The sequence below is a fragment of the Haliotis rubra genome, unplaced genomic scaffold, assembly GCF_003918875.1.
Source record: "Haliotis rubra isolate DU_JTF1 unplaced genomic scaffold, ASM391887v1 Scf510, whole genome shotgun sequence".
Classification (NCBI taxonomy): Eukaryota; Metazoa; Mollusca; class Gastropoda; order Lepetellida; family Haliotidae; genus Haliotis; species Haliotis rubra.
In genome coordinates, this window is record NW_025767203.1 from 791,900 (window position 1) to 808,160 (window position 16,261).

General features: G+C 41.5%; 1 long non-coding RNA gene across 1 annotated transcript in view; it reads right to left on the reverse strand.

Moving 5' to 3' along the window:
* LOC124292267 overlaps positions 1-10,475 on the reverse strand; it is a 36,574-nt gene extending 26,099 nt beyond the window's left edge. Inside the window, exon 1 of the long non-coding RNA XR_006902402.1 lies at positions 10,423-10,475. This is a non-coding gene — a long non-coding RNA (uncharacterized LOC124292267). The remainder of the gene's footprint in view (positions 1-10,422) is intronic.
* Between the last annotated feature and the right edge of the window lie 5,786 nt (positions 10,476-16,261).

A 16,261-nucleotide genomic window follows, 5' to 3' on the forward strand; every position in this document is an offset into this window, starting at 1 on the left:
TCTGAAATTCATCGACTCAGTTCAGTTCCTGCTGTCGCCTCTGGATAGCCTGGTGAACGTTTCAACGAATTCGAACGACTTCAATATCACCAATCGATACAATCGACACCGGTGACCCTCGACATCTGCTGTTCTCGGAAGGAGTCTACCCTCTACGAATACATGGACGATTCATCCAGGTCTCGATGAGACGCGATTACCTCCCCATCGACCGATTTCACAGCAACTTGACCGACTCGGCCATCACCCTGGACGATTACGCGATGCCCTCAACGCGGTGGTAGAAATGGCCTGCGCAAGACTCTGGGCGACTACAACGACCTGTACCTGAAAACGGATCGCATGCTGCTGGCCAACGTGTTCGAGATATTCAAGAAAACGTTCTCGAAACAGTACGGCCTGGACCCGCGGTACTTCTCATCACCGTCTCTCTTGGGATGCCTTGTTGAAAAAAGACGAAAATTGAATTGGAATTGTTAACGGATTATGACATGCACCTGTTCGTGGAGAAAGGCTGCGAGGCGAGGCAGGATTTCTATGGCATCCAAACGACACGCCAGAAACAACCAATATGTTCCCAGGTCACGATTCGAGCAAACCGACCAACCACATGCTCTATATCAACGCCAACAACCTGTACAGCTCGGCCAGACCTGTTCCCAACAGGCCTATTCACGGCGAACCGGAGAAACAACATTGTGCCGGTCCGATCCAGCTGGAAGAAGAAAAGCCAGGAAGTCACGCAGCCCAGCGCCAAATTACAAGATATCTCCATCGACATCACATGGCGTACATGCAGCCAGAAACCCACATCTAACTGACCTGCTTATACGGGGATGAGCATCCGACTCCATCCAACACCCGATGTATCATTTCAATAACGATGCCGAAACATTACACGGGCGACGATAAGTGCGCTGTGAGGGGCTGTAACATCGGAAACGGATTCTGCTCGGCGAAATCCACAATGTGGACGATATCGAGGATACATGAAGAAACATACGCACCTGCACGACTTAATTATCCCAAAGATCACCCTGTATGAAATGTCAAGTCAACAAAAAAGTGCCCGGCAAGATGAATACGATCGCTATACCGCATCGGAGCACGCCGGGCCTGAGACCCAAGATGCATTCCGCATGAAGAAAGCCGACGAGATCGCGAAATCAAGAAGGCGAAAAGGCGGAAAACATCGGGTGAAAACAACCGCCACCGTTTCAGATTACAAGCAGCCCTGTCTCGAAAAACAAAACGTCCAAATCAACACCAGATGAAACATGTTGAAAGCCAGCGCGGACAATGCGATATACCGGACTGATGATCAACTGACGTCACCGTCCCCATGGATTACAAACGATGATCGCTGACGACGGAGTCAACACCTACGTAGATGGATTACAGGCGCCTGTATTAAACAAGCAATATAGCATGGATGAGAAGATACTACAGCCCACTTAATTTTTGCTGGAAGGTGTTGATGTTATCCTGAAATCCGCTTAAAGCTCTTGTTTAACAAACAGTTTATCTGGAGGCTCCACCTGCCGGCAGCTCGTATCGCCCGAAGAAAAATTCGATATTTCGATGACCGACTGCGGCCTATCATTAAGCTGACTTGTTCTTAATTTCTACGATAGAATGAGGCGAGAACTTGGCATTTGGATGATTGGATGCCGCGGTTGCTATGGCGTTGAAGCTGAACTCGTTGATCGGTTTTCAAAGATTTTGAACAAAGTCGCAAGCGTCTTTTGAATGTATCATAAATGGTAGTTGCTGACTTGGTTTACCAGATTGCAAGTCGATCCCGGATGCGAAGTCTATGGAGCTGTGTCGAGCTAAGCAGCTACAACATTGGTAAAGTACGGGTGATACTAAGTATAGTGGGAGCCTACTGCAGCTAAGCATTGTTTGCAGAGATTCAACGCACACTACCGTAACGCCTCTGCACTATCAGTACTCGCAGGATTTGATGGATCCTCAAGACTGAAACACAGAATATGTAAAGGCCATAAGGAGTGGTGGATGTTATCATCAACGAAGTCACTCAGACTCTGGCGGGCAAAGACCCATCGAAGCATAATCTAAATAAAATCCGTCGAATCGTCACCGCGGCTGCACAAATACCGTATAAAACGGAGAAAACGCTAATGGACCGTAATAAAGGTGATACTCTATGCGTACCAGCTAGCGAATACGAGGGAGACAGAAAACGCGTTTACCGATCCAATATGGTCCATGTGGACCTGGTTGACATCAAAGATCGCAACCAAACTCTGTGCTACTCTGGAAAGATGACAAAGAGAGCATTCGTCAGAGAAGAGTTGACTATCGCACCGCACAAAGCATATTTAATACACCTTTACAGATCACCCACTGCCGAATAATTCCCATGGTTTGTTTGCTATTATATTTCGTTACCGTGACCAAACACCTGCACTCGCCGCATCCCGCAAACCATCCATTGATTTCGTGGACATATTTTGCATGTTCTCATAGGTGATCATGGGCCCCAGTTATTTGTTCGAGGCCTCGGCGGGCCTCCTGGTCCCGTACCACCATTTCTACACCAATACATCCACACAATAAACCGTGTAGATTTTATTCTAGATTCCTGCTATGCAGTTCGAGGATATTGATTTACCGACAACATTCATCCTTTCTTGCCATGGCCTGGAATTACTCTATGCGGAGCATAAATCCAACATTCCTCCTACTACAGAAGCCACTCCAACTTGATAACAGAGCCGCATAGCTTTGGTAAGTTATGGTAGGAATGATTTTATACCTTTACCCGTGAGGATCCGCTAGAATTTGATTCAATGCACAGCGATTGTCCGGGTCCAGACTCCCATTATTCACACACCGTCGCCATATATAGCCAAGGCCTAAAGGAATACTGTTAAACCTGTAAAACAAATCTAATAAGTTTAATATTGCACCGTATATTTACTCAAGCAGTATTTCCTTTATTAGATGCATGGCACCATCAAGCAAAGATAAATTGGGTTTATTGACGCAGTTATAAGGATGTCACAGCTCAGCAAAAGGCACCATATTAATTAGGCTCTATGTTGTTTCCAAGACTTGAAAAACATTCTCTTTGTAAATCCTCCCTATATCATTACGTACTGCACTAAACGCTGTTTAATACTGCACAACAACGACCACATCATCATTATATTAAAGCCTAGGGCTCAAGTTGTTCAATATCATTTCATATTCTGAATCACCGTAACTTCCGAATCGGCTGACCGCCGTTAGGTAATCCAAACGTTGGGAGGTTGTTCCAAAATATTAGTCATGCCGCTAAAGTTTAATAGTGGTTTTACTGCCACTGGTTAGCTTATATACCATAATTTGGTTTATGTTTACTTCCACTACTCAAATAAACGCTGGTATCAGCTAAAATTCGAAGTAAATAGAGAAGTCGAAATTTCTGTTGACGTTCGAATAATCGTAGGGGAAATACGGTTATACCAACTAGCGACATTTAGGTATGCGGGACGTTCGGGAGCGCTTACGAATTTTGTATTGGCCTACAACGGATGCTGGTATATATACAGACATAGATCCCAGCTTGTGGGGACTGCATTTCAATTTCAGTAGAAGATATTTAAGGAGAAACTATATAATAGCTTATATATAAATATGATGAATCAAGGAAAATACATGTAATATTATTATAGAAGTATGTTTTCAGGGGATAGAATATTTTACAAATATTACAGGAGGCTTAGACGGCTGCAGGTCTTAATTTAATTTTCGAATCTCAGCGTAATCTATCGCCCACTTTTCACCTCAAATTGTCATGACTGCATGTCCGCTTTTCAAGATGCTGCTATCAATATCATTAATTGACCATTTGCCAAGTCCGTCAAAAATTGGTAAATGCGGCGAATCACTACATTTCAAATCTTTTAACATCAAATAATTATAGGGATGCAGGGATACAATAACAGCTTCGTGATCCGAAATAGGTATCCAATGCCATTAGAAATTAATATGTCACTAGCACGATGTGAAAGCAATCAACCGTAATTGCAGTAATTCCAGGTCCTAGGGCCAACACTTCCGCTGAATAAATCGATCTATCTGACCTTACTAAGCGATAGAACTTATGAATAAAACTGTGCAATATCATTATCATCTCGAACCTCCGCTACAGACGCAATATCCTGTTACGTCCTGGAAAACTTCCGCAAGCCGCGCCTAACTGGCAGACATTTAAACATAACTCCCCGGCACTATCCAACGCGATGAACCTTCATTTAGTCCAATCTACGCGATCTGATAAGTTCCATTGGTGATAGCGCCCTTTCAACAGCCCGTATGGACGGAAAACATGCATTATACGAACATCAGCGCAATATACAACGCCGCCGCAAACGATCTGCAGAAAAACACCACCAATAACCCTATATAAAATACACTGCCACGCAGCATCTGGGGATACTGCTTATGCCGCTTCTAAAATCCTTCATCATCGCAAAATGACGTATGTGGCTAAATTTAATATTTATATTCAAATATAACATTTAATCAAAGGACTACGGAAGCGGTACCCAACGCCAACCCAAAACGTTTCCGCAAAACGATTCGACGCCAACAATTACATCAAATATATTCATCCAGCGAAACGCATCACCGAATCTGGCTGGGATCGTCGCACCACTAACCACGTACATGGAATCGAGTGCACGGTGAACCAGGTAAGAACGGAAAGGGAGATGAGCCCACGACAAGGATACAGACAAATAGCTATCTCTTTTCTGCGGCTTCACGCAACATTACACATGGCACTCATTGATGAACGAGCGATGATACCCGTTAAAATATCCGCCATATGCACGCGGCGGTCCGTAAATGTCCGCAACTGACCAGACAACCTGCGACAAATATGAGCATCGATGTGGATATCGACATGACATATGCGTGGCCAAACCTAGTTAGCGCGAGTCTGACCAAATCTGGATCCCGCTATCGCTATGCTGGTTTGGTACAGTCCTGTCAAACGTGATTGAATAACATTCAGAGGTTGACTCACTGCATTTCCATTCGCTGTGATTCGATCTGATTCGTGGTATATGGTAATTTGATCGATTTTTTCCTAATTTCGTCCTAGCCCTACTGAATTCCCTCATACATTTTAGAATCTAGTTACAACTGGTCTTTGTCACCAATACCAAGGCTCCAGATAAACTGAAACGAAAATTGTGAAATAAATAAAAGATAATCAATTTGTTTGAATAAATAAAGAAATTTAGATTCTGAGATTGTAGTATTTTCAATTAGATATCTATTTGTATTGGAGAGAAGAAGAGGAATTTTAGAGATAGGCATTACAGGAATGATAAGCGGAGATGAACTGTTGAAAGTTTGTGTAGCGTGACGCTTATGACTGGATTTGTAAATCACGAACGGTTAACGGTACACCCGGTAAAATTTCATTTCTTCTTTTCATCGAAAACAATATGTAGAATAATATTATTACTAGATATAGTTGGGGAATCTATTCGACATTTACGGTGACTGGTATTGGTGTATAAAATCGATCCTTCTTGAATCTGGCGGGTATCCTCGTAAACCGGCGGCCAGCCATTATTGAATTCAATCGGTAGTGATATTGCCATACATCAACATTTTGTATTATATATTTGGCATTTGAGGTACGCCGGTAGAATAAGAGTATACACAATCACCATATCCCGCCGACGACTTCCCCAGCATCATAATATAAATCATTCAGATATTTCAAAATAATTTGAATTATCTATTTGTTCGGTTCCAACATCACATCATATCGCGCAAGTATAGTGCTTCCTGGATCTCGGTTGCCTATTCGGAACAATAACTAAATAAAACCACACGTAGTGTAGTAAACATATATAAACCTTTACAATAAGTGTTAAAGATGAACGCAGGAACTGGCGTTCTATTCAACATGTATTTTAGTCTCATTTAAATTTTAAGCAGTCACAGCCCCGCACAACCCTCCGCCGTGAACACCTGTTATTGCAGTCCATCCCACGATACAATCCCATCCCTCTCTGGCCGAACCAACTATAAGCGCCGTTCGCTTGAAACGCCACTCCGCTGCCGTAAACCGTCCGCCGTGCGCCGCCGGCGGTCCTGAGTGCTATTAACTGAACGCCCACGTTAACCCACGGTGCCATTAACAAAGAGCTTGAACAAACAAGACAACCCTCCGCGAGCTAACGGCCGTATTAAACGCACCCAAATATTTGCCAAAGATGAACCGAGCTCAAACGCGTCAAAAAACGTAACATCATTCAATATATTATGCTGATTTGGCGACAAACCTAACCGCACATAGGGCTTCATATGGATCTGACAACTCTGATCGAATCCAACAAGAGGAAAGTGCAACCGACATCCACCACCTAATCCGCTACAAAACAACTTTAAATCTGAGCAACCAATTGGTCACTGGGTATCCTACCGTACTTGAATCTAAAACGTCATGTCTACTGCCATATTACTACTACCGGATTAATACCGTAACGTTCCACGGCATACAAACCATCGGGCATAAAAACGTACCGCGTTCGCTTCAATCAACCGGCGAAAAGATATGAATCGGCGGTGATGCCATCACTACGGAATCAAAATAAATGTATATGACGACATCGTACCGGCGAACGTTCACGCACTCCGCCGCAAGCATTAACGCAAACAACAAAAGACAACTCTGACCAAAACATTCATAGGCAAACTAAATTATCTTCACACTCTGGAAAACGAATTATATTGAAATGGCTATCAGTTAATATGAGCAAAGACCATACCGGTCATACATCTGCCCATTTCCAACCAGAACCAAACGGGGCAATAAGCAGACCGTACCTGCGGAAACGAATCTTTGTGTAGAATTTATGGTGATTAGGAAATAACGTTAATAATCCATATATAATATCTGGTATGTACAGCTTTACATTGAATGTAACGTGCAGCTGATATGCACTAGATGGGCGAAGGTCTGGTTGGCGGTATGCTATGAGTAGACGGATACTTGACAACCCCTAGATGGATCCGGACGCCTTCCGAATAGATATAACTAAATCTTTGTCATTCAGGCGGAATATTATTACATAATGCCTATTAGAAAGTGGTTTTAACCTTATATATCTGATGATAATTTGATGTTATTAACAAGCATCGAAGAATACCTGAGCGATCTTGTAACTATATCTGTAAAGCTAGTCCTTAGGGGCTGATTTCCTGACATAGAGAGGTATACCGTAATGAGTCTACACTGGATTTTAAATCTGCACTACATATTGATGGGCTAAATGCCCGGCAGGATATTACCGTCACGCGGGTGACCATCGAGATCACATCACCTTACGCCACTCATATCGACTTTGGAAGAAGAAGTCTTCGCATTTGAGGGTCAATCCCAGGAACATGAATCCGCGCCATGTTGGTACAGTGCAATTCCATGAGGCCAGGCAGCCATGAGGGACACAGCAGCTTACTCCGTGAATGCGAGAGGGGCCGCATGGAAAGCCCAACACAGATGCATATTGGCACCTGAAACCAGTAAGTACCTCCACTGCTACTTACAGCATTGACTAAAAGTGCTAACGAAGGAATCTTGAATGTATTGAACTTGGTTTTAGTGGCCCATTGCATCCATATACAAACCAAATTCATCCACAACCAACACCATTTCCATATGGGGTTCAGTATAAAATGCAAAAGTCTTTGTTTAATGTATTGCGAGTCTGTTCCATTCAACTGAGAAATATAGATAACAAGAACACCTGACTAAAGAATCAAATTGCCCATCCTTCTTCATCTTGTGCATAGATTAGACTACTGTGATACTTCACTCTGCCCTTTTTCTTCACTCCAAAACCAAGAACCGATCCATAATCACCGGTGCCAGAGCAGCTCTCCATGTCCAAATGCCCATCACAATCTGCAGGTACTTCCAGGACTCCACACTTCATCCGTCACAGAACTGTCTCCGCGCACCATCCATAAGTGCAACCAGTGCCGCTACCTGACTCATCATCTGTGAACATCCAGCCAAAAATAGCCACCAACAAGATCTCCTTCAGATCCACCAAGGCAGAACCTGTGTGTGTGTGTAACACCTCAGAGCCAGGACCCCCACGCATGGGCCAAAAGTGATCCTGTAGGTGGTGGCAGGCCATCCAGCTCACCAACTTAACACCTCACCACACTGCACCATCATTTTCAGCATCCAATCATATCCGAAAGGTATCCAAAACACCACCCTCCCAAATGTCATGCATCAAACGAACCCATTTGCCGCAAGTGCCGTGCGTCCTTTATATGGGTACTGCCACGCATTATGCAGAGAAAACGCCCAAGACAAACGGACCTTCATCCACATCTGGCCTATTACAGAACCCCTGAACCGACCCACCATCGACAACATCCCGCATCCTACCTGTGGTTAAAAGATTCCCGGTAACTGATTTTGAAGATAGGCAAGATATATCAAAGAGCACAACGCCATTGATGCAAATATCGATGACACATGGTATATGAGTTTGTATCTCTTTACATGATCGGGGAACTATTCAAAACGATTGAAGGAATAGAAATAACCTACAGCATGAGAATGTGTATTTTGATAAAGCAGCAAAGGCGAGAAAATGAACGACGCACATACACTTTGCTTTCACGTCTGTATGTTTTAGGCAGGAACTGTGGCACTTAGGTGCATGTCATGTGGACAAACGCAATGGGCACATGCTGACCCATTGTGGTGTTAGTATGTATTATTATGGGGCAGGTGCAGCCAGACACGGCGACGATGATCCGGGTCTGATCTCCAATACCGTCTAAAGTTTATTTCGTGTCCTCTAATTTTGATATTTCGCCAATGGTGCCTAAAGCGGTAGAAATCAATAATCGAATTATGCAAGTGCTGACAACGAAGTATTGTTGAGAATATATTCTATTATGACTGTAGAAAATATTAAATATATGTTTGTCCTCAGGGATTTCTGTAAACTATATGATAAATTAATGGGATTGGCAGGGATGGTTAAAATGCTCACGATGTGTACCAAATGGCGGAAAGGTTGACAACTGGAGTTGTTTTGCCGATCCATCAAAAATACCCACAAAATACAAAAAATAACATAAGCTCCTGTATATCCTCGACCTGCTCTCTGACTTTGGCCAGTTTGTTGTCTTATGAGGTTGGCTTTGTTTCTCTTTGCCTAACGCCGCACCGCAATATTCCCAGCCAGATTGCGGTGTTCTGTAAATAATCAGTCGAGTCTAGACCAGGCAATCTCAATTTCTATTTGATTTGATTTATGTGTTTGCTTATGGGAAATTCATCGGTAATTTCACTGGAAACAGACTAGCTAGATGTGAATCCATTTGATGTTAATCATAGAACTACTTACATTGGCCTAGTGGTTAAAGTGTTTTAATGTGTGCTTGAATTTCTTTGTGTCCACTCCGTCATGATATTGCTGGAATATTATAAATGCGGCTTTAGCCATAATGCTACGCACTCAAAATACAAACACAAACGTTGAATACTATATGTACTTCTTTAATAATTTAGATAACAAATTGTAAACCATATATAAATTAAGCATTTAGAAGTTGGTCAGGATCTAACATTATTATCACAAACCTCTACTTCATAAAAACGCAACCTTTAACACCACAATGCAGAAAAGAAATTACATGCACCACAAAACAAAACCACGATTTCAGCGATGTCTGGAGCTGGCTAGATCCCCTGACTTTGTGCTGACGCTTAGAAAAGCCCAGCTCTCTTGAGACTGTCCCGGTTAAGACCCAACCCCAAACACTAGAATTTGTACTTTACTGAGATATCATTATACTAATTCCAAATATAAATATATGTCATACGGTGGTGATATTTACAGAAATGTATCTCATTTAAAATAGAGATTTTATTTGTAAAGCAATGAACCCCCTCCCCTAGTGAAAATAAGAGGTAGAGCTCCAAAGAATCAATTGAATGCTTTACAACAATGCCTAGCTTCCGTGTCGCAAACATTCAAGATAAGCTAGGGCCCGCTGGTAGCATTTTAAAAGACCTTGACATTCTACCATGCACAACATAAATTCAATAACCCAAACGTCCGAACGATGCAAACCGGCCAGCAGCAAAAAAGCACCGCAAGTCCCCACACCGCAGCATGCAAGGATCTGCACTCAGTCTCCCAAGCACAACCCGTACCATCTTCGGCATCATCCCGTCACTGTTACGCTTCCCAAGATACCTACACTTCATCCCATACACCAGTCACTGTCCATCCGTCACCGCCTTTTAATCTTTAATCTTTACTGATCTCTATCATTATGATGGCTGACCATCCCCGTCACGATATGCAATGTAGCCATCGTCAGATGCGACGACAAATATTCACACTGTCCCACCTGCACAAGGCACAATGTTACATGTCTGCGTCTGAGGTTCAGGACGCCCCGGGACAGGGAGCTCCAACGGTCTGGGGCCGCCACATTGCAGGTCCCGTCCCCAGAGACTGTTTGTTGACTATTAATTCTTACAGGTCAATGTATAATCTTCACAGACCACGTTGACCAACCGCCGCTGTTCATCATCGAAAATATTGCACCATAATGCATTTATTCGTGGACGACATGGGATAGTCTGGGTCATTCCAGACTTTGAAACAAGAGTACCTAATGTAACTCATATATGAAGCCTAGGATATAGGGTGGTGTCGGATCTACTAGTTGAAATGAAGAACGTCTGAATTTTTTATCTTTATCGTATTTAGTTTAAAACATTTTTCTGTAAATTCCATTCCAGAGATTAGCTGTTAGTGGAGGAGGAGGAGTTTGGTTTTAGGCTGCTTTGTTTCATATTCCAGCAATAATGACGGGGACACTAGAAATGGGTTGGTTTATACATTGTAACTCATATGGGAATCGAAACAGCTGTTAGCCTATGATGGGTACAATATATTCCAGCAATACGACGGGGACATCATAGAAATGGGTTTGGTTACTGTACCTATATGGGGAATCGAACAGCTGTTATTCATGATGGGTAAGTACATCTATCACAATTAGCATAACATTCATGAGCCACATGTACATCCTGTGGCACTTTGGATCTAATTAGGTTGAGATTTCAACCCATTTCCCTACTTCAGTTTATATTTGGCGAAGATCTTTCACAACTGGTAATGACACTAATACGTTTCTGGTCTACCAACCGTGGACCTGCGAACCACACTTTAGCCTGCTAAAATCGATAAACCATGATTACATAAACAGCAAAAAATGAAGTTGCACTATATTTTCATTGTATGGAAACAATGCACGACGCCGGAAACAACATAAACCGACACCCGACACCCATTGGCTGCTTCTTAAACGTTATCCTCGTTTACCCAATGCCATCCTCCCGCACCACCACACGCGCTACCAAACCGGCAACACCATTCAAAGAGCCCGAAATTAAGCCTTCCATGCACCTCGCCAACCGCCTGAACAAGGGCGGTGGAGTATTTAGTGGTTAAAGCGTTCGCCCGTCACGCCGAAGCGCCCCAACCTACGCCGCATTTCGTTCTTCCGCATACGCTAAGCATTGCCAAAAGTAAAACCATATACCCCATCACTCTCCTAAACCTAACCCGTCCGAACCAGGAGGGGAGCTTTATTCGGTGCGCATACAGCGATACCTATATCTTGTCGGAATGTTGATCCCCAATGTAACACATTTTATCAATATGACGTCAAACATTTCATATACCTATCTTCACCAAATAATACATGGCATTTTTCCTTAACCTTTCGCATACCTCGCCCAGTTCCTGGAAGAAGATAGAGTTTAGCCACCAGCAATATTCCCAGAAAGAGACTTTGTTAAGTCCTGTTACGGTATATTTGCGTACAAAGAATCTTTTGGTCAAATGACCAGCGGCTGGATAGGATCAAATATCATCGATCGAATCGCAGGAATATCAAGACAAAATTATGTATTAGATATTGCTAACTGGCTGTATTGTATTATGTTTACAGTACGACTGTGGACTTTATGACACAAAGCGTAAAAGACATCATTTAATATCATTTTACAATTGTTCCTCGCTACAAATCCAGGTTGTCTCTTTCACTCGAGTTTCTTTGACAAGCAGGTAAAACTATCCTTTCGCTAGGTAGATATTTATCACATCTTACTGATAATTTTGAAGACATAAACTCTCAAATATCCTCTGTATATAACAATTCTTCTACAGTTTAAACAATGTTTCAAATGAATCCGTTGGGTGTTAAGGTGTGGCTTTTAACAGGGCCGTTCCTGTTCCGCAAAACCATTGAATCCATTTCTAAGGTTCACGCGGGAACTATGCGAAATCGAGAATATTGGATAAGTCAAAAATCCAGAATTTGTTTTTAAAATTTCAGAATGTGATGACAATTCACTTTTGTATTAAACATCGTTGTAATTTTTTTCTAAAATATAGGCTTAGTAGTTCGCGATACGCTTAATATTCTGCAAAAGATCAATGTGTGGGAGGTAGACGGCATGATTCCCCATTGGTTTGTATAGGTAGTACTGTTACTTTGAAACTAGATTTTGAATAACAGCAAATGCGGTATAGTAGCAAAGTATATATGTACATATAAAGAGTTGTGGATAATCCAACCTTCATCAACAAGCAAAGCAATGCAGTCTCTAATTTGTGATGAAAATGTTAATTCAAAACGTGGAGCGACAATTCACCATTCCAGTTACGTCTCCAAACTATGTTCCTCACACGCTAGATGGCGTGCCGCTGCCAGGCGTTAAATCCCTAAAACGCGGATGCGGAAGGAATTGTCTGCTCCGCTGCAGTGCTGGCCTGACAGCAGATGATGGCAGGCGGTGGAGTATAAGGAGCATATCCCAAAGAAACGGCTTTAGAAACCCTGGGGATCATGCCGGATATTTCTATCTGCGGGAGGTGAATTTAAGTGTGGTGGTCGGCAGACGACAAGAGCCGCGCAGCAGATAGCGAGGGAAGAAGTTTGATTTCTACCGAATCGGCCTTCCTTTCTGTATGTTTGTGAAATCGCTACTGGTAAGTCATTGTAGATGGTAAAATGAAAAAGGCATTGCATTTATTTATATCGACAGATCTACACCATCCGGAAATCAACGCCTAAGGATCCTATATTCAACAGCTGCAACCAACAGGATCCCATGCCATGACTGAACAGATATGGCCCACTTATGCAAAATCGTTCCCGAATATCTCCCAAAACACCGAGCATCAAAAGGAACCTAATGGAAAACGCAGACGCTACTACAGCTCTCTGTGACATTGCCATCAGCAAGATGTCGCATTTTGTCCAAACTGTGCCCCACGGCCGTCCCCGTCTCAACCTCACAACAGTTAATAGAGAAATGTCAGCAGGTTTCCTTTACATTTAAAATGCAGAATTTGGGGGCAAATAATTTTGTATGTAGAAATATTAATATATTATAATTTAAAATTATGGAGGGGGCATTGATTTGCATATATATGACATGCAAGGGTTGGGGTGTCACTATTGCACATAAGTAATTTTAGGGGCTGGTCTACATTGTACATGCTTCCTATAAAGATCAATATCATTACTCCTGCTGACCATATGTTACAGAACAGTCCCTAAGATCACTATTTTAATTTCATTTTAGAATACATAAACCTGTTAAATCTGTAGTACAAGTTATGTTAATTAAAGCCAAAATCTACCAAAACAATTCTAAGTATAGATCTATAGTCATTGGCTACGTGAGCTACTCCGTGAAACAACCCTCTTGCTGCATATGAGGGAGCAACAAAGCTCTTTATCTCTTTGAGTGGCATTTTAGAAGCTGCATACATGGGAACGCAACAAACAACCGATTTTATGGATAACAATTCCTTTATTGCATGTATATGCAACGTTTCGATATATGGGTTCTTTGTATCACTGTCATAAGAATGCGGGAGAACTTTATTACAAAAATATTTTGCTAGTGTGGAATTTAGAGTTTTATTAGATAATAACACAATTAGGTAAACAAATACTGAATTTGTAGTTGGAATATAAAAGCCATAAGCTGACATGAATAGTTTTTAAGGTATATGAAGCATTGCGATTTGAACATTTAATGATTTGTTGAATAGATTAAAGAAAAGTGTAGAATTTTGTATCGCACTTGAATGATAGGTATGCAGAGTTGTGTAGCATTGCGTTAAGGTAGTATTTCTTTTGCTTCTTACAGGTACGATCCTTCACTGATAGTCTGTCCATATCATCACGCTACAGGACTTGGCATCTATATTGGAGACCATATCCATGGTGTGTGTGTGTGTGTGTTTCCTTTCCTCTCCATCAAGGGTCAAGCAGCTGCCGTATAAAGGTGTCCGTCGATATGAGGAGACTCCTAGCCGAACAAGATTCGAGTCCCAGCTCTGCAGGTTCTGGTAGAGAGAGGTTACTTATTCTTGGTGTTTTAAGCATGAGCTTCAACTATGGCATGCCATAGTATTATTATGTCTGGGGAGAAATCTTGCATGCGAAACTTGCAAGCATCAACTGGAAGCAGATAGTCTGGTTGTTTTATATAGTAGTGGCAGCCTGCAGAGACAGCTGGGCAATTCCTGGCAATTGGTTGATTGCGTGAATAATTGACTGCGCTGATGTAGTCTAAATCCACACCCGCAAATGTAACGCCGGCAAAAAAGTATGCTTACAGTAATGTGAGTTCTCAACCGCAGATAAAATTTGTAGCTGAACAACCTGAACTCTTTTGTTCTTAAAGCGAAACCATATCGCTCCTAATACTTTTAAATTCGTTTCTCCTTTAAATGCTTCGTGGGAACTGAATCTCATCTATATTTGAAAATCAAGATAATGCTGTCACAATTGCCGCTCTTGGTTACATTATATTTATTAGGGAATTCTTCTGGATGAATTCTCTGGCGTATATTAAAGACGGGACTGCGGAGCAAAACTACTGGAAATAAGGCCATTTTAATCTTGATATTTTCTGTGTGAATCTGTGGAAGTGGTTATAATAAGTTTCAAATAGTACCCCAAGGAGAGGTTGATCCAAATAATGCCCTTTAACGTCTAACTCTTTAAGAAGATGCAAATTTTAGTGAAAAATACATATATTGGAACCACGTCACAGACTACAACAAATATTCAAGTGTATGACCAGGAGTATTTAAAACTGAGATATGGTTAATCATAATGGGCTATCGTTTGAGCCACTAATTCATTTGGCTATAACCTCACCTTTAAATGATTTGTCAACTTCACAAAAACAAAATTCACAGATGTTTATAGAAGACAGTCTAAGCATCAAGATCAAAGTGTGCTAATCAGGAGGTAAAGCTCAACTTCATTCCTACAGTGAACATTTCTATATGTTTTAAACCTAGAACTCCTCTCCATGCTTTATATTCATGTCTATATTGCTATTATACTAAATGTGTAGCAGTATACCTATATAAAATTATGAAAATTATGGATTTTTGCTAACATACATTCTTTAATTTAGGAACTAAATATATTTTCCAGAAAGAGAGTACCAAATGTTTCATCTACAAAATGAGGTACTAGAGAAGTGCAGAATAGCCCTGAATGCGGATGTATAAGTAATAATTGAGTATATATAAATGAAGTGTCACATATTCTAGGAAGTATGGAATTCATATAATTATAATCAATTTGCCTTTATTAACAGCCATTCAGAGCCATTACCTGCCTCGCACCATAAGCAGACCGATTTCGGGTCCAATGCCTGATGTCCGATCCCAGTGAAATTTAAACCACCCAATACCTCAGTAATGTGCATTTATTTCCATCGACATCATACATGCAATGCTCAAACTTTGAAACAGGTATTTTCAACCATATGTTCCTGAACTGGTGCCTTGTAATATTTTGGCGAACTGTGAAATCCATATTCTAATAAGCCTTTTCCATGGTTACAAGCTTGGACTTAGAACATGATTCCATAAAATGAATCATCTCACTGTTATTACATCCTAAGGATTTATGTTGAACCACTGTGATACGTCAATATCCTTTGATGACCTTATTTTATCAAACAAATAGTATTGTAATATGAATATGCAAGACTTACATTATTTAACTTGAATAATACCTGTTAATTTATATTACGCAACTATGCATGTATATCTTTTCAGAGTACTTAGCTTAAGATCTCAACCATATCACAACTTCAAATTCGAGTTACTAATGGGCGGGATTTGAGTTTGAA